Raw genomic sequence first — 19,402 nt, 5'->3', positions numbered from 1 at the left:
CTGTCTCTAGGGGACAGGCACGCCAGCAGGAGGAGCGAGCGGCACTGACCCGACGCGCTGTGCCCTGCCAGGCATCTCCGCAAGCACCTCCGGGCGCAGACAGCCTTCTCCTGGGGTCTCTGCTGCACGCGTGGGCCGGGAAACACCACTGTGCCTTTTGCAGCCTGCTACCAGCGTGGATTTGGCTCCGGCAAGGGCTCGATGCCCTCTCAGCTGACATCAAGCAGCCAGAGCCATGCCCTCCCCAGCAGGCTTGGGGAGGCTAACTTGTCCTGTTGCCAAAGAAATCTGTCCAGAGAAGTGTCCTATGTGGCAGCAAACCTGACCGTGCCCACGAAATCTTCCACTAGAAAGAGTTTTGAATAGAGAAGCTGCATATTACAGCACAGTGGCTGATTCTCTGCCAGCTTCCTTCCATCCACGGTTAAAGTATGGCTCACGAAAGATAAGGAGCATCACGCTTGATGGCTCTAAGCAGGACTACCCAATGCACTCTCCATCAAGGGAAAACGCACAGAAACGAGAGGAAAGCACTCACAAAAACCGAGCAGAAGCAGCAGCTTTGTTTCTGTTCTAGTCTGACTCCTGTTTCATCCTGCGGGACTCAGCACAGCCATGCCCAGAAACTCTACACTCAAACGGTGACATTTAAAGCTGAGCCCCTGTGAGAACCTCTCTGCCCTCCAGCCCTGGCTCACAGCTGTCTCTTCCCTTTATGCAAACCTGCTCCACTCCCTGCACCGCCGGCGGTCGCTCGGCGCCAGCAAGAAATGCTGCCACATCACTGCAGAGGCTGCAGAGACAGGCTGCTAGTAGGGCAGCTCCGCTGCTTCTGCACTCAAGCTACTGCCCAAGTTCAGGTTATGTTATTTCATTACTGCTTTCCTCCCAAAACATATCCCACTTTAGATAATGAATGTTGATCCATCTGAAATCAGAATCTGACACTACAATTAGACACCCTCAAAGCTGTGCTACACAGCTCAGAGCTCCTGGGTACTGGGTAAAGCTCTATTAGCATTTTATTCATGGCACAAACAAACCCCTAAAGCAAAAATCTCTGAAATGTTCTTGGTTAAGAGCTTTGGTTCAGATGATCCAACAGTCTAGGAGCATGAAAACAGATTGCCCTGCTCTGAAACTAAACCAAAGAAGAACTCCAGTCACTAGTGAGTGCCAGTCACAGGAGTAGACTAGAGTGAGCCAGAAGTAAAACCTCCAGCACACATACAAACCACATGTCAGGTCCTTAGCATCAATTGTTTACCCAAGGTTTCACCCCATGTATTGCACAGCATATTGTTAATGCAGGCAGAGCTGCTCAGTGCCAGATCACATATCAACGCCAAGCAGTGCTGCCAGACCAAGATATGCCTTTAAATGGTTTAAAAGGTGAGCTCAAAACAAAAGCAAGGATCCAATCTCCAAGACTCTGCTCAGCCCCATTACTGCTTTCTCTTCCCAGCAACAACAAGGCAAGCTTCTGCCTGAATCTGTTCCTACAACAGCACCAGGAAGCATTGGACTCGCTGCAGTACCTCACATTAACAGACTGCACAAATATTCCGCATTACTCATTTTCAGCTCACTACCACAACGACAGCTGTGTCCCTTTTAAAGTACTAGGTGTAAGGAAATGCCAGGCTTTGCAGGAGGCAGCAGCAAGAGCCATATGGCACACATTGACAGCAGTACTGTCAGCTCCCCTGCCTATCTGGTATGGATTATTATCAAGTATTTGTGCATCTAACTCCCACTGGATGCAGAACCATTAAAATACCTACTGGTTCTTTAAAACTCCAACCCTGGGGCCACCCCTCCTACTGACTTCAATTGGCAAGAGCCTAACTGGGTGGCACAGGGCCCAAACTTTGCCAGCTACACACTCCAACCTGTACAGCTGTTTAGGAATCTCCCATTGCCAAACGACAGCATGAGGAATAAAACACTCAAACAAGATAAACATTCTAGAGGCTTCACTTCCCAAGGTTACTATCAACTCCTAAGAACATTTATGTAATCAAAAGGGCAGTACCAGTGGTCAGAGGCAGCCCTTCAGCTGTCCCTAGTCAACAGCAAACTTCCTTAAGAAAAGATATTGCCTAACTCAACCTAAACCCCAAGAGCATTCTCCCAAACAAGCTTTCTGCAAGCTGTGATCTAAATAATTCAAAACTTCACTGGATCTAGGTCACTGACAAAGGTTTGTTTTTCAGAAAGTGTCCCGGAGGGATTGGCTGGGGAGAGGGGGAAGGGAGGCTGATATCTTTTCCTGGATTGGACGTGGCACTTGGTGCCATGGTCTAGCCTTGAGCTCTGTGGTAAAGGGTTGGACTTGATGATCTATGAGGTCTCTTTGAACCCTGGTGATACTGTGACTTCCAGCATCATACTTAAGCATACACAACAGTGGATGGCGTGGATGTGATGAGAAGCAGGAAAGATACCAACAAAGGGTAACCTTAGCTTGTCAAAGCTGGGCTCATGGAAGATTGTTCCTCTACAGCCATAGCCTTAAGTCTGCAACCCCTAAGTTCCACAGGTTAACTGCAAGAGAGGTGCAAGAAGTCTGAGGAAGAAACAAGTTTATCTGCTATTTGCAGTACAAGGATCCATACATGTGCCTCTGCAGATCTCCAAACCCACGATGGTTGAAAACCATCCAAGGAGAAGAGAAATCAACTTCAGCTCTTCCAGAGGATGAATCCATGGAAGAATTTCTCTTGGTTGACTACAGGAGAAACCATAATGGAAACACCTCTGCCATATGGATGGGAATCTATGAATCTCTCAGAACAGGCCTCAGCTCATCACATTTATACACTTTACAGAAGGATTGCACAGAGAAATCTCTTTTTTAACCCTGAAATACTTTGCATGCTTGCATCTACTACATCGAGCAGTCCAGAGTCCAGTGGTTGAATTTTCTTCTGGGTATGTTGTGGGTTTTTTCCTCCCCTTTACTTACTTGCATGTATTAGTAGCCAATTACACAGAACCAGGAAATGGTGTTGGCACAAAGTTCAGCCTCATTTCCCTGCTAAAGACCTTGCACAACAATTTTACAGCAGGTCTTTAATGACATCTTTGGCCTAGTAACAAGGTAACAAGGCTGAGATTAAGTTTTTTTCAGGGAATGGCCTCCAGCTGCGACTGAGTAGGTTTAGATTAGGTATTAGGAAAAAGGTTCTCAGCAAGAGCAGTCAGGTATTGGAATGAGCTGCCCAGGGAGGTGGTGCAGTCACCAACCCTGGATGTGTTTGGATGTGGTGCTTGGGGATGCGGTTTAGAGTGCACCTAGTAGAGTTATTGGTTGAACTTGTTGGTCCTGAAGATCTTTTCCAACTTGAATTTTTCTGTATGATTCTATGATGTGGGCAGATCATCAACACTTGCTGACAAACAAGTTTTCCTTACTATCTATCTTTATCAAAGGAGATAGCAGAGATTATGCTCGTTTCAGGAGAACTAGAAAGTGCTCTATCCTCAAAGGGACACAAATCAGATGAAAAGCAGTTGGTCTCTGTTGTGGAGGGCTCGAAGGCCCAAAAATAGGCTTGTTTATGCCTTGCCCTGCCTGGACATGTTTTTCTGCCCAAACCAGAGGTAAACACATTAAATGGATAAACAAGCACAAAGGGGCACAATAGACCTGGTGCCATAAAATCTGGCCTGCCCAGGGTCCAGGTTGTATAATGTGGTTGTAAACATGTTTGTGTAAGCCCATGCACCCAGCTCATGCTTGCCAGGTGCTAGCCTGTGTGTTTACCATATTTGGAAAGTCCAGGCCTGTGGCTTTTACCTATTACGGTAAGGTTTGGCTGATTGCCAAGCTGATTGGTCATTCTAGTGGCCAAGGGGCTATTAATCTTGTCCCACATTCAATAAATGGGGGTACACAGATAAATATCATGCTCAGGACTCCCCTGATCACTCACACTCACTTGCTCGCTCGCTCAGGCTCCATTGCTCGCTTAGCCTCACCAGCACTGCTTCTTGCTTATGCCTGCACACCTAGTTGCTTTGCTGTTGTTGCAGAGACAGACTCTCCCATTGTCTCCCAGCCAGCTGGGCACACTTGCACACCATTACGGTGAGTTATCAGGACCAGATTCTGTATTGCCTGCCTTTACCTACAGAGCTCAGACTCCCGTGCAGCCGTGCATCCTATTGCATGCTCGCTGCCATATCATAGCCTGGTAAGCGCGCCACTGCCGCTGAGTTAACCAGGAGCAGACTCCACTTGTCTGCACGCTATTGGCCTGCTAGCCAGCGTGCGACCGTGCTGAGACCACACGGCATCGTACTCCTGCACCTGGGGTCCTGCCGAGAGTCCCCGGACAGAGCGTCCAGAAGAAGCCAGGAGACAAGGTCAGAGATTGCATCCTTCACCAGGAGAACAAGGTCAGAGACTGTCATTTCCCCAGAATCCGGGAAGATTCTCCTTTCCCCTGAAGCCGGGAGGATTCCAGCCTCAAAGTCCACGGGCAAAGACTCCCCTAGAGTTTGGACACTTGTAATAGGCTGTGACGTAGCCCCGGAGGGTGATTGATAATTAATAAGAATTGGTAAGTGAACGCTTTAATGCCTCTGTAATTTCTATTGCCTCCTGCCATAGAGCAGAAAGAGCTTTCAGCCCACTCTGCTGGGCAAATAGTATCTAGACCCCAAGCAGCATTAAGCCACTGGGAAACTCCTCTCTCTGTTTATAGTTTGAAGTGTTTGCTAGTTATTAAGAAGTTATGGTTTGATATTATTCCTAGAATGTCTTCATGACCATGTAAGATCCTTTTAATATTAAAATACAGTGGTTGGGGGTGGCAAGAGTTCAGAATATTGAAGTTAATAAATATATGTTTTTATAGAACATGACCTCACACCAATTAATTTCTCCCCTCCGCCACAATTGGCGTAGGCGGTAGAGTACCCCTCCATGACAGCCTCCACTTAGAAGATAAATCATTTCCCAAAGCTGCTTTATTGCAAGCAAGTCACTTGCATCCTAAGTGGTAGAAACGCAACAATTTAATCTATCAGCCAATATTAAGCATCCACCAATTCTATCATAGACTTCATTTCCAGATTCCGTACAAAATAAACAGCTAATTGTTCTACTTGAGGTTTCCAGACAGATTAAGTCACTAAGCTTCAGAGAAACACAGTGCAACAGCTTAAAAAGGCTGTACTTAGAGGAAATGCTGACTCTCCAGACATGAAGCATCTATCCCCCACCCCCCAAGAACCTGATCTCTGCAGGATACCTCAAAGTGCACATAAGAACAGAGACATTCATAGATGTTATGGCTTAAAACCCTAACATTATCCCCAAATTCCATGTCATGTGTTCAGCAGAACAGCATGGGAAAGGATAGGATATTTCAGAGCAGAATTATCCTGTCTCTATCAGTCAAGGAGCTCCAGCCTATGATCCCTTGCAAAACTCTGTGGGCCAAATTCAGCCCATGCTGTCATAACAATATTTCTAAAGGTGTTGGGGGGGGCCTTTTGTTCACAGGCTCACAGGATGTCAGGTGTTGGAGGGGACCCAAAGAGAACACCAAGTCCAACCCACCTGTCAGAGCATGACCGTACAATCTAGCTCAGCTCACACAGGAACACATCCAGACAGGCCTCGAAAGGCTCCAGAGAAGGAGACTCCACAACCTCTCTGGGGAGCCTGTGCCAGTGCTCTGTGATCCTTACAGTAAAGAAGTTTCTCCTTGTGTTGAGCTGGAACCTCCTGTGCTGCAACTTACACCCATTGCTCCTTGTCCTATCCCAGGGAGCTGTGAGCAGAGCCTGTCCCCCACTCCCCGACCCACACCCATCTGATAGTTATAGACATTTATTAGATCCCCTCTCAGTCTTCTCTTCTCCAGACTAAACAGACCCAGGTCCCTCAGCCTCTCCTCATCAGGCAGTGCTCCAGTCCCCTAACCATCCTCATAGCCCTCCGCTGGACCCTCTCCAGCAGATCCCTGTCCTTCTTCAACTGGGGACCCCAAAACTGAAGGCAGTACTCAAGATGAGGTCTTACCAGGGCAGCAGAGAGGGGGAGGAGAACCTCTCTTGATCTGCTGGATACACTCTCAATACACCCCAGGATCCCATTGGCCTTCTCGGCCACAAGGGCACCTTGCTGTCTCATGGATAACTTGCTATCCACCAGTACTCTCAGGTCCCTCTCCCTCCTTCTTGTTGTGTTTGGAGTTTTTTGAGTGCCCTGATTTTATTTGATCTTTTGTACCAGTACTTTCTGCAGAATCAGACCTTCAATGCATTAGATGCTCAATGACTTAAATGGTCAAATCTTGTGTGTTTGCAGCAGAGGTCTGTATAGACACTGACCCCATGACAATCACCGTCAGCAACTGGAAGTAAGGCAGGTACTCTCAAGATTCTTCATCTTTTAATTTCCTACTTCTCATCTGAAAATCAGATCATAGGAGCAGCACTGTGAACATTACAGAGTGCTGCTTTCTTAATTATTTAACAACCTGTACTGTTTGCAAGCCTCTCCCACTGGCCCAGCAATTACCTCGTGATCTGATTGCTGTGTGCACCATGAACCGTCTATTTGTGATACGCAGCTCCCTGGCACATGCAGCCATATCCACCAGCTACAGCAGCACCCAAACAATGGAGCTACTGTTTCAGCCTTGCCTCCCGGCCCACCTTCTCAGCTAAGGATTTTGCCTCAGTGTCATTTCAGTGCTGCTAGATTAGAGTAATTGCTGCAGCTTTAAGTTCTGCTTTCTGGAGTCCTGGGACTTTGTTAACAAGCAAAGAAAATAGTTCCTGGCTTATTAAAAAAGGCAGCAATTAAGATTTTGGAAGATATAAATGCAATTAGAAGTATGTCAGATGGTAAATTCAGAATTTTTAAGCCAGTCACATAACTCTGGGACTCTAAGCCTGATTTGGAAGAGGTAGGGACACAAGGAAAGCTGTGTTTGTACTGGTATAACTGACAGCTCTTTACCTGGCAGCATCAGGCACAGAAGAAATCTTCTGCTAGCGTGAAAAAAAATCGATGCAATCTGCTCTTTGGATCTGCTGTTCCTTTGCCCTACAAGACAGATTCCTCTGTGTTTGGGTGAGCCTCCAAGCCACCACATCATGCACCACTCTCCTCCAAAAGGCAGGGTGGATGCCCACCTCCTGCACAGAGCCAGCAGCCATTCAGAACCTGCTAACCATCTGCTCCAACAGCACTCCCACACAGACCAGCAAGGCAGACTCCTACGCCTCATACAGATTTGGACCAAAGCTGCTCCTCACAGCTCAGCTCTGTCCTCTCCCTTCACACACCATTACTGTCACTCTTGCAGGGTGAAGCCTGGAGAAGAGGAGACTCAGGGGTACTTTATCACTGTTTACAATTACCTGAAAGGAGACTGTGGTGAGGTGGGGGTTGGTCTCTTCTCCCAGGCAATCAGTGACAGAAGAAGGGGATACAGTCTCAAGCTATGCCAGAGGGGGTTTAGGCTGGATGTTAGAAGTTCTTTGCAGAAAGAGTGATTGACACTGGAATGGGCTGCCCAGGGACGTGCTGGAGTCACTGTCCCTGGAGGAATTTAAAAAGAGACTGGATGCAGTGCTTGGTGCCATGGCTTAGTTGATTAGATCATTTTAGGCGATAGTTGGACTCGAGATCTCGAAGCTCTTTTCCAGCCTGACTGATTCTGTGTTCTGTGAGGGAACGCTGCAACCATCCTCTCCCATCTACTTCTACTAAACCAAAAGGCACCTCTGTGGAACAACCCAGCCTTCCTGCTCTCTGCTGCTGCCAACAAAGGATGCCCAAGCACAGCAAAGCCACTGTAGCACACAGTGTGGGCCAACATCTTACAGCAAGGAGCAGCCAGGCCATGGTGGCACACTGTGGGGGCATCAGCAAGCTCTGGACATTCACCACAGCATGTGCTTGCTAGCCAGCACTCTGCAGCAGGAAAAAGGACATCCAGGATCCCCACGTGGCTTGCAGGCACCTGCAAGACCTGTCTCTGCAACAGCCCAGGGCCTGCTACACCTTGCTTTCCCACTGCTCTCTCCTGCCAAGGCACTGTTTCTGGTGGTTCATTTCCTGTCTGTCTTGATTCTTGCAGGGACAGGAGTCTGCGGCCTCCCAGTCAGCTCTGCTTTGCACTGGGGAACATGTAAAATCATGCCATGGCTCCAGGGTTTACTAGCCCAGGTCTGCATTTGCCCATGCCCATATTTTTGGAAGGATGTCTTAGCACTGACCTGGCTTTGAACTGCAAAAACATTTCTGATCCACGCTGCTAAGATGTGTGCTAAGAATTTCTTCCAATACACGTCTCAAAGGAACAAGGCAGCACCATCTGAGCAGGGAAGTCAGCCCCAAGACTGAACTAGGCAATGCCTGTGTGGCTTAGCACTTCCCAGCAAGACTGAAAGGCAGGCAGAGGCTGACATTCAACTGATCCTGAGCCAGCAGCAGAGCTTTGGAAAAGCAGCCTTACATATAAGCTCCCTGGAGCTGAATGATTTGGTCTAGAAAGATTCAGTTTATAACTCTTGAGTAATTCAACCTCAAATCACAGAATGCAGAAGCAGACTTGTGGATCTACAGCCTTCCAAACAATTTGCTATGCTCCCCAACTCGCCCAAGTCATTACATCTAATTCTCTCAAGACTTTCTCCTTCCTCTTAAACCTGCCCACACCCACACCTCAGAATAAGAAATTTTTCAGGAACAGTTTCAGCTGGAAGCTTTGGGTTTAGACACTGGTCACAAAAGGGCTTTTGACTTCAGTCTGCCCATTATAATTGGAGATAAGAGCATTTCCAAGGCATGCACTCACATGAAGAGCCTCTCAAATCAATGCACTCAGAGCTAAATTCCAGCTAAATTCCAGGCTTCAGGGAAACTTGAATTTGCCAGCACACAGGTCAGCAGTGGTGTCTGTGTGTGCTGTCTCCTTGCTTCATTTTACTCTGGCAGGTCCATCTGTGCTATTTTCTGTGTCTGCCCAAGAGGATGAGTGCAGCAAGAATTAATGGCTGTGTGACTGCACAAAAGCATGCAGCACATACAGCTCTGTGTGCGCACACACACTGCTCCTCCTTAGAAGTAACCACCGAGCTTCAGGCTAACGCTGAGCAAAGCAAACTCCCCCGGACATCAGTCACTCCCTCCTGGGGGCTCTGGGCTGAAACTGGCTGTGTACTGGGTGTCTGGGGAGGGAGCTGCTGGCTGCAGAGACCACCAGTGCTTCCAGACTGGGCACAGAGAGGCTAGCTCCCTTCACTGTCCTTTGGCACATGGCCTGGATGCGAGATCATGCATGTCAGCAAGCGTGACAGCTCAGAGAGACTTCCCACTGCCCCAGGGCATCCTGCTGTGATCTCGGGAACCCTGCCAGAGTGAAGCTTTCATTTCCAGAGCATCCTCACCGCACTCTTGTTTTCACGCATGCCCTCCTCTTCCTTTCTCTCCTCCATTTCTAGCAACACAGCATTCTGCTTACTCCCCGAGAGAACTAGGGCAAACATAACCTGATTAACCAAGGGGATTTGGGCAGGAAGGAGCAGCAGGAGGAGATTAATACGCAGAGAAACAGAGCCCTTCCCTCTTGCATTAGCTCTTGCCTATTCAATAATTAAAGTGTTCTGCGGTGACTCTGCCTTTGGGATTTGCTATAAAAGCTTCCAGTAAACTCTGTCTCAGTGTGCAGATATCAAAAGAGAGAGAATATTCGGTCTGACAAGCTGAAATTTCTTGCAGATCCCAAGGTCAGTCAGAAGCTCAGAATCACCTGGCCGGGAGCCCGTGGCTCCATTTTACAACGTAAGGGTCCCTCTCGCTGTTGATCATCTATCGACAGTTTGAATCCAGCCTTTATTTGGCAAGGCTGCCTTTGAAGCATGGTTTAGAAGTTAATGCAGGCTCTCTTCATTTCACATATGGCAAAATCTCCAAGGCTGGCAGCGGCTTTTACAGGCTTGTATGAATAAGAAGCATGTTACACAGGCTCAGGCTGCCCTCCAAGTCCGTTCTGATATTCAATCATTTAATCCAAAAATCACAGAATCATTTAGGTTGGAAAAGATATTTTTGTCAAACCATTGACACAGCACATCTAAGGCCACCACTAAACCATGTCCCTCAGCACCACATTCTTGCTTCTGTACCATAAAACACAGAGATGTTTCAGCTCAGACATGCAAAGCTATCCACATGCAGAAGAGAGGCCTTCCCTGACCTTCCAAGGAGCTATTTTTAGCTGCTCTTATATGCCTAAGAACTCTTACAGAGGTCACGCACTGAACTAAACAACTTTCAGTATCCTTTGTATGAGAGAGTACAAAAAAATTCTCTATCTGTAAGATTTCATGTAAGCTGAATTCCCTTCATAACCTAACCCATTACTGACTTCATTGGATGTTATTGCAAGGGAGCATATTTAAAAGGGGATGTAAGACAGATCACCTAAGGAAAGCATGTTAAATATTACAGCTAAACAGGTACAACCAGCACAAATAATAAGGATCTATCCTTAACCCAGAACTTGCCAAAATTTACTCTTCACTTCCAGACCAAAGGTGGTAACAGAACAAGAGGCAGTGGCCTCAAGCTGTGACTGGGTAGGTTTAGACTGGACATAAGGATTTTTTTTTCCCAGCAAGAGTGGAATGGGCTGCCCAGGGAGATGGTGGAGTCACCAACGCTGTATGTGTTTGGATGTGGTGCTTGGGGATGTGCTTTAGGGTGCACCTTGTAGAGTAGGGTTATCAGCTGGACTTGGGAGTCTTTTCCAACCTGAACATTTCTGTGATTCTGTGAAATGCTCTTTAGCTCCAGAATTCTCAAGCAATTATTTCTTGTGCAACTCTAGGGGCACAAAGAGTTGATGAGATTAAGAATGAAGGAACACTGGGTTAGGCATCAACACATATACAGAATGATACCTCGTTAAGAGACCTAGCTCCTTCTGTCTGAACATGCAAATACACCATGTCACATCCCAGCAGACACAGACCTGGGCTCTAAACTGTCCTATCTCCCACAGAGTCTACTGCTGACATTCTTCCTCCAAACTGGCACTGCTCTGTCTGCAGACATTTCCAGCCCAGAGGCTGAGAGCAAAGTGATGTGCTAGCCCCACTGTGCCAGCAGCCAGCCCAAAGTCTTGGCCTGTGGTAAGGAGTTAATACAGACCAAGGGGACTGCAGATCCCTCCTGTCATTACACAAATTGTTCACTCTTACACAATGAGTAAAAGATAAAGCATGCTGCTATTCTTTTAACTTCTGACATCACAGTGTTGCAAAGATCTCCCACAACCACACAAAGAATCCTCCATAGACCACAGGGTATATAAGGCTGATCTGATCTACAACTAGCCAAAAGAACACAGAGCACACACCGGGGGTTCAGCATTCAGGAGACCCAGCCTTCAGAAACCCAGCTCTTGTGCATGTGCACACCACCTCCCAGCACCTCACATTTCCACTGGCACCTTTCAAAAGACTGCCTGCACTGAGATACTCTTAAGGATAGAACCCCATAGGGTCCAGCAACAAAACTGAATCTGGATAAAACTGTGAGTAAAATCACCACGAGGCTGAAGACAGCCAAGGAGAAACGGTGTGCTTTACATTCCCCACCAAAGACGCAGGCATGTTGTTCCTCCTATTATGAGGCCCAAGCTAGGCAATCAACAGGAGATTGAAGTCAGGTGCTCATTCCCTTTGCTAACAGTCTCCTCCTTAAACAAGACTCACCGCGGTTTGCAAAACGAGGAGGCCATGCCCTGCAAATGTTTGCTAAACAATTGTGCAATTTCATCCAGATACAGGAACAAAGGACCCAGGAGCCAGAAACTCCACACTTAGCACAGTGCTCTGGAAACATTCCCTTGGCAGCCCACAGGCAAGCAGCAACCTTTCTGTTTCTGTTTGACGTTGGAGTGCTAATCAGAGAAGTGAATTGACAGAGGTAAGGGTCAGTATTTTTGTAACGTTCTTGAAAAACACAGCCCGTGAAGACAAGCACCACCACATTTGGCAAGCATTTTGCTTCGCACTGCTTCCACTTTCACTTCCCTGCTCTATCCTGCCCCTTCAGCTATTGAGCTCTTTGCTGGGAACGACTGCACAATGCCTGAGCTCCTGACAAAGATGTTCTGCTCGGTGCTTGCTTGAAGTGTATTAAAGATGTCACTATGGCTGCATAACGAAGCTGAGTCAAAAGACCATTGCACATTAGCCATGCAGGCTGCACCTCTACCCGTTTTTATGTGCCTTTGAAATCGCTGCCACAGCTTAGCACTTTGGTACTGAGTCATGGTGTGGCCTATCACACTTCAATTAAGAAACATGAGCACTTAAAATGTAAAAAGGCATGAAAAAAAATTAAGACCACAGAAAAGAAGAATTCCCTGAAAAGGATTAGAGATCCACTCCCCTTTTCCTCTCAAGCCATACGCTGAAACTGCCTGTGACCTCAGGGCTCATAGCTAGCTTTGCTATGAGTAGGATGAGGTCTCCATCCCCATCTCACGAGACTCAGTCAAGTGCAGATGACTGAACGCTCGCAGAGCCAGTCAGCATGGAGCTACAGTTAGCAGACAGCTACCTAGATAATGGTGTAAATCCCCAACAGGACAAGCCAGGAGAACTTGCATATTAAAGAAACATCGTCTATCTCTATTTCTCTCAGCTACCTTCTGCTTAGGAAATCGACTTAAAATCAAGCACAAGGGAAAAGCTCAGAAAACAGAACTTCCATAAAGAGAAAAGGCAGCAGCTTTCCCCTGGGGGATAGCTCCACAGCCCCTCCAGCAGCTTCTTCTGCTGGCAGTACACAGGGTAAGTGGCATGTAAAAACTCTGCCTGATAAACTCTAAGGACCTGCCTTTCACAGTCCTGCAATCCTCCAGCGCTCTGTGACCACCCACAGAGCTGCCAACAACCATCACTGCAGAACCAGAGATCTAAAAGAATAACTTGTGCAAAAACAGTCTACTTACTTTTTCCATCTGAGAAGAGCAGAAGAGTTCACCTCTGGAACGCAGACTAAAGCCACCTCTCAGGACTGCCGTTACAGCTAAACTAGTTCAGCTGCAGCTCTTTAGAGGAGCCTCAGGTGTGCCCAAGTGTAGGGACTAAAATGAAAGCAGCTGGTTGCTGACATCCATTCTATTGTTAAGTTTGCTGAACTGCAGGTTAAATGTTATCTTCCTTCTCCAAGGAATGGATAATAATTTATTAAATAGTTGTCTGTAGGCACACACATTTTTGATATCCATTAAGCATTACATGAGGACGCCAACGTGTGTGATAAACTGTGAGGCTGTTATGGCATCCAAGCTCTAAAAGAAGACTGCAAAACTGAAATACAAACATCTCTTGATCTCTGTCCTTCCCACTCCAGGCACAGAAGTGTGTTTTATTCACCAGGCCCCACTAACCCATATGTTGCAAGTTCCAGAAAACATCAGGAGCTGTGAAAATTGCACTTTGAAGCTTCAGTGAGAGCTTTGAATAGAGGTATCCTGCATGCTGAAGTGTGCCCTTCACACAAAACACAGACCAAGCTATTGTCATGCCTAGGACTCCCTTGGCCCTGTAACTATGCTGCTGAAGTGAGAGCTTCCTTTTTCAGACTCACAACTGTGATGCTCCCATCTCCTGAACAGCTAAAGCAATGAATTCACATCTTCCATGTGCACCTTTTCCATAGAGCAAGCAGGGTAGGAAGTTCCTTCCTCAAGTCATAGAATGGTTTAGGTTGGAAGGGACCTCAAGGATCATCCAGTTCCAACCCCCTGCCATAGGCAGGGACACCTCCCACTAGTCTGTGTCTGCCATGTTGAGTTGTACTCTTGGCTTTCTAGAGTGGTTGCATGGCCCAGTTGCATCTCAACCATAGAATGCTGCGTTTCCAACCATGTGACCTGGAATTTTGATTCACAGAAACGAAAGGCTGGTCACAGTGACTTCTGGACAGGAAAGAATACATAACCTGCTACATAAAGGGTCAACCAGATAAGTAAGTCCTGAAATACGGGGAAAGTCTGTCTCCCCCTCTCGTGAGTGAGGCAACACTGTGTTGTTAAATGTTCTGTGTCCCAAACGACCTGAATGAATAAAAAGCTGCCTTTGCAGAACTCTGTAGCTCCTTACCCTGAGCTAACCAGCTTGTGGGTTTGTGATGTGCTGAGAAGGGATCCTGGGGAAATCAAAACTGACAGCTGCATAATCAACACAAATATTAAAATGAGGGTGAGGAGGTCTCTGCTCCAGATGGAATGCAAGGACTTGCCTGATATTTTGCTGCTCAACAAGCCTGCCCTCTTGAACTGGCAAGTCGCAGTGGCAGCAATCTGCAACCCTCCTCACAAATCCCTCCACCTCCTTACTGTGATGTATAGAAAACCTCCACTCACTGCAACTTGCCAGCACCCCACCACAAGTTAGGTGACATTAATGGCTCTGCTGCTGCAGGTTTAGAATGCAGCAGCAGCAACGATGCATTAATGATTACATTCCTCCTGACAGACAACAGGAGGCAGGTGCTGAACTCGCTGAGGTATCTTTGTGACTTTGTTAGGCACAGACTGAAGAGCAGCCCTGCTCCATGGGAGTGCTTTTCCATCTCTCTGACCGTGTGGTTTATCTAAGCAGCCCATTTCCTGCAGTTCCCAAGTAAATAAGTATTCAGTCACATCAAGTGGATGGGTTTGGCATGGAGAATCCTACACGGTGACTCATACTTCCATGAGTAAACTGATTTCCTTAGAGAAGCAAGACAAAGTCATGCATTCTGCAGTCCACCTACCTAGAGTGATCATTTAAGGAAGCTGCTGCAGGAAACACAGTTTTCTTTAGCTTTGTATTGAGAGAATCACTGCAAGAAATAACAGTTTTATCTAGCTTTACACTGAGTGCATAACCCATTGCTGCAAACGTAACCAGCCTTTAAAGGGGAAAAGAAAAGCTGGTGTCACTTCAAAGTTCTGCCTATCAAAACACACCAGCTAGAAAATGGTTTGCAGTCAAAACTACCCAGAAGACAAAAGGGCTTTGTGGAAGCCTGGCATCTTCAGAAACTCAGATTAGTCTGCTGCACATTTCAAGATGGGCTGTAGAAACACATGTGTGTGGAAATCAGATTGCATCAGCTAGCTCCTCCTCCTGCCCCACAATGACAGTGCAAAGACAAGGAGGGTGTGAGGCAGCACAGGCACTCATCTTTGCAGCACCAGTGCCCTCACCATAGCACGCATGCATCGAGACAGCAGAGGAAAGGGACCTGGGGGCATGTGGGCCGTGGCTAACCAGTTACGTGCTGTTAGCGTGAGCTGAAGTGAAACTCAGCTTTTAGTTCCTTTAGGAGGTCAGTTCAAACGGTTTGACGTGGCTGTACTGTCCCAGTGTGACTAATACAAAATATGGGGGGGTTATGGAGCATGAATCAACTTCTATGTTACCCTGAGAAACAGTTTGAAATTGCATGAATTTCTAGCTCTGGGACCTCTTCTGCTGTTGACAGTTTAGCAAAGCATACCAAATTTTTAGTGCCAAGCCACTTGGTCTTGGGGTCCAGGCATCTCTGGTTTAGGTAAAGAACCCCCATCCATTTTATTTTGCTTTATGAAGCTGAAGTGTTTCATAATTAATTAATCCCTACAGTACCACCAAGTTGGTAGAAAAAGAACCTTCCTATCTTAGAAAGAAGAAATGAAGCCATTAAAGCTGGGGGAAGTTGCTCAGGCTTTAGAAAAAATCAAAGGGGAAAGTCAGGACTGAAACATGTGCCAGGTCTTCCCCTCACACACTGACATCATATAAAAGCAAAGCCACAACAAAAGCAGGACTCATCATGCTGGGAAGAACACCTTAGGGGGCAAATTACCTTCAAATTTCAGACAGAGCAGAGAGATTCCACTGACCCTTCCAGGGCTGGTCAGCATCAATGGTGGCTTTGGGCTATTACTAATCTCCTAGCTGAGCTGTAGCTCATACAGCCAATACATGCAAGTCACAGTTTAGCGTCATTATTTATCCCAGCAGCACCACCAGATTTGACATTAAAGTCTGTCATGAGCTAGGACATGAGCAAATGGCAAGTTTAGAAATTAAGCATCATCATGCATGTAAAACCTCTTGCTTGTTAGCAAAATGGAGAGGCATTTAACAGCATCTGGTACCTGCGTTACTGCAAATAGCAAGACATATGAATTTGACTCACCTTGTGTAACTGTCTCTGGACTTCATGTCTGTGGTAAAGGTTTAATGGTGTCTCACAGTTTAAAGATAGAGTGTTTAATAAGAATGCTGCACCTTTTCCTTCTGTTATCAGCCTGACCAAATGCCACTTGAGGACAGTAGAAAGGCTTCACTTGTGATGTCTAGAAAACAAACACATCTTTCCACGTTCAGCAACTTGTATTGCTTTATTTTTTGTGTTTAATCTGTGAAAGCTAATATGGAAAAGAAGGCAAGCAGGCTGAGGAAGAGCCAAGCTTCCTTGGAGGGACCCTGTTACATTCCAAACACTGCCATCACTCTGTCAGCAGCATCAGAAAAAGAGTAGGAAGAACAAAACTCCCTATGCACACAAGTGAGGAAAGTCAGCCCCATCCCTAGAAAGTCAACCATTTAAAAGAAATTAAAACAGGCCTGGCCCCCATCTTCCAAGCACAAGAAAAATGCCCTTAATTTGCTCACCCTGTTCCGCTTGTGTTGTTCTGAGCCTTCTCTGACTGATGCTCTCCAAGGCAGAACATCAATGTCAATCATGGTAGGTGACTGCTTTCCTCCTGAGCATCTGCTGCTGCTGCCAAGATCACAAAGGGCACATAAAAGGAAAGATATGGCAGTAGCAGTCTTCTTCTCAGTTTTGTAACCCAGGTGAATTAACACCAGCTTACTAAAAGCTGACACTATTTGTTCTAGCAAAACTAGGCTTCTGAGCTGTTTATCATCATTGAGGACACCCTGGGACCAGGATGGTTTTGAAACACCCTAGTTAGCTCGCTTTGGCCTACTCTACTAAAGGTAGAGCTTCTGGTACCTGATGCCTCACATTATAAATACAGAGATTTGGTTGGTCTTGTCTCTGTCCTCAGTAACAAGCAACACAAACATGAGCAAGTGAAGATTTGTGGTGGTGTGGAGCTAATTCTCCAGCCTGATTCTAAATTATAAACAAGAAATAGGAATTTCCTGGACATATTTGAATAAAAAGTAAATAAAATAGGATATTGCTTAGAAAAGAAAAATAATAGATAGGTCTGCATCACTCCATTGGATTGTTAACTAGTATAGAGTGTGCTGCACAAACTGCTCTGCCCTTCCTTTTCTCTTCTTTGCTCTGGCTACTGCTGGCTGACGTTTTTGCATGGCTTTCACTGACCTTGGCCTAGACTCTTGTTATTGCTAAGCTTTTCTATTCTCTCTCTGGAGGGGAGAGCTATTCCCTTGTTTCCTTGTCCAAGGGGGTCTTTGTGTTATTTCTGAGTTCTAAATGTAAATATATTGTGTAAATATACACTGCATTTTAGCTTGCTTGTAAATATAGCTTCATTTTGCTTCCAAACCTTCTGAGCTAGTCTGGTGATTTTATTTTGGGGGGTGATTTCAACTGACCACAACCTTGAAAACTATGACCAGTTCCATTTTGTCTGAACCACGGGAGAAGAACAATTTTATAATCCCAACATTCTTCTCTTAGAGGCTTTGCTTTCACCAAAACTTGCTCTACATCAGTTACATGTTTTTAAAACAGTCATTAATCTATCCAGTCAGTCTTCTCTTAGAAGCCTCTCATCTTACATTTAAACTCTTCAGAAGCAAAAAATTTTGCAGGAAGAAAATATTCCTTCTTCATTCCTATCAGATGTCCATTTTCATTCCTGCCAGATGTCTGAAACTCAAACTCTGGATGAGACATTTCATCCCATTCACATAAAGGCAAATTCCTGGGATATAGAACTAAACCTCCTCATCCATCCTTGAGACTGCTGGCAGAACAAGATGCTCAGTGAACCCAGCATAATGCAGGATGACAGAGCAGCATTATTTGGGCTCTTTCTATTCTGCATTCTTGTGGCATTAGGCTTACTCAGCACTGACCCACACTTTTCCTTCCTTAGCTAATCGTCTGGGGAGGCTGGGAGGTGATCTGCTGGAGAGCAGTCCTGTGGAGAGGGACCTGGGAGTGCTGGTGGATAACAAGTTAACCATGGCACAGCAATGTGCCCTTGTAGCCAAGAAGGCCAATGGGATCCTGCAGTGTATTAAGAAGAGTGTGTTCAGCAGATCAAGGGAGGTTGTCCTCCCCCTCTACACTGCCCTGGTGAGACCTCATCTTGAATACTGCCTTCAGTTTTGGGCTCCTCAGTTTAAGAGGGACAGGGATCTGCTGGAGAGAGTCCAGAGGAGGGCTACGAGGACAATCAGGGGATTGGAGCACTGCCTGATGAGGAGAGGCTGAGGGACCTGGGGACCTGCTCAGTCTGCAGAAGAAAAGACTGAGAGGGGATCCAATAAATGTTTATAAACATCTGAGGGGTGGGGGTCGGGGAGGGGGACAGGCTCTGCTCACTTGCTCCCTGGGATAGGACAGGAGCAGCACAGGAGGTTCCAGCCCAACACAAGGGGGAACTTCTTTACTGTAAGGGTCCCAGAGCAGTGGCATAGGCTCCCCAGAGAAGCTGTGGAGTCTCCTTCTCTGGAGACTTTCAAGGCCTGTCTGGATGTGTTGTTGTGTGACCTGAACAAATTATATATGGTCCTGTTCTGGCAGGAGGGTTGGATTTGATCTGATTCAGTCCCTTCCAACCCCTAACATCCTGTGATCCTGTGGTCTGTTCTGACATGACCCATCTCACAAGCATCACCCACTCCTTAAGCAGCAGCAAGGCACAAAGCCCATCTAGCTCTGCAAAGGATTGGGCATTACACTAACCTCCCTTTTTAGCAGTGCTGGTCTTTATAAGGATCAAATATTTGTATGTTTCTGGCTTGTTTCATGCAAATCTCCTTATTCTATGTTTCAGCCATTTTTAGATCTTTACCTCTTTTTGCTTTGCCAGTGGACTACGAACAACATGAGTCTTTGGGCTAACGTTCCTGTCAGATCACCACAGCAGAAGGGAACTGCCTGTAACAAGATGCATGCCTTGAACATCAGAAAATTCCTTCAACGGTAAAGCAGAGCTTAGTAGATAAGTACATGCTTCAGGTGCAGTGAGATCTTCACACCATCTGCTCTGATCTGGCATGACCATGGGCCATGGTTTATGCTTGCATGGACCGAGTGGGATAAGGCGGTGGAGAGATCAGGATCTCCATGTCCACCTTTTCTTTTGTATATTGGCTAAGAAGCAAAAAGAAGTGAGCAAAAAGGATAAAGGACTCAGCTTTA

At 46.4% G+C, this 19,402-nt stretch overlaps 1 protein-coding gene across 6 annotated transcripts in view; it reads right to left on the bottom strand.

Moving 5' to 3' along the window:
- Positions 1-19,402, bottom strand: part of LOC135185975 (basic salivary proline-rich protein 1-like) — a 54,628-nt gene that overhangs the window by 33,301 nt on the left and 1,925 nt on the right. For 3 of the 6 annotated variants that reach the window (XM_064163276.1, XM_064163273.1, XM_064163277.1), the window contains exon 1: positions 12,999-13,092. The gene's annotated coding sequence lies outside the window, so the exon portion shown is untranslated. Of the gene's footprint in view, positions 1-12,998; positions 13,093-16,222; positions 16,383-16,701; positions 16,748-19,052; positions 19,139-19,402 lie in introns of those variants that run through there. The other 3 variants (XM_064163279.1, XM_064163278.1, XM_064163280.1) reach the window with 2 other exon arrangements.

The sequence above is a fragment of the Pogoniulus pusillus genome, chromosome 24, assembly GCF_015220805.1.
Source record: "Pogoniulus pusillus isolate bPogPus1 chromosome 24, bPogPus1.pri, whole genome shotgun sequence".
In the NCBI taxonomy this organism is placed as follows: Eukaryota; Metazoa; Chordata; class Aves; order Piciformes; family Lybiidae; genus Pogoniulus; species Pogoniulus pusillus.
Note: the sequence above shows the minus strand (reverse complement) of the source record. Positions and strands in the feature narration are given on the sequence as shown.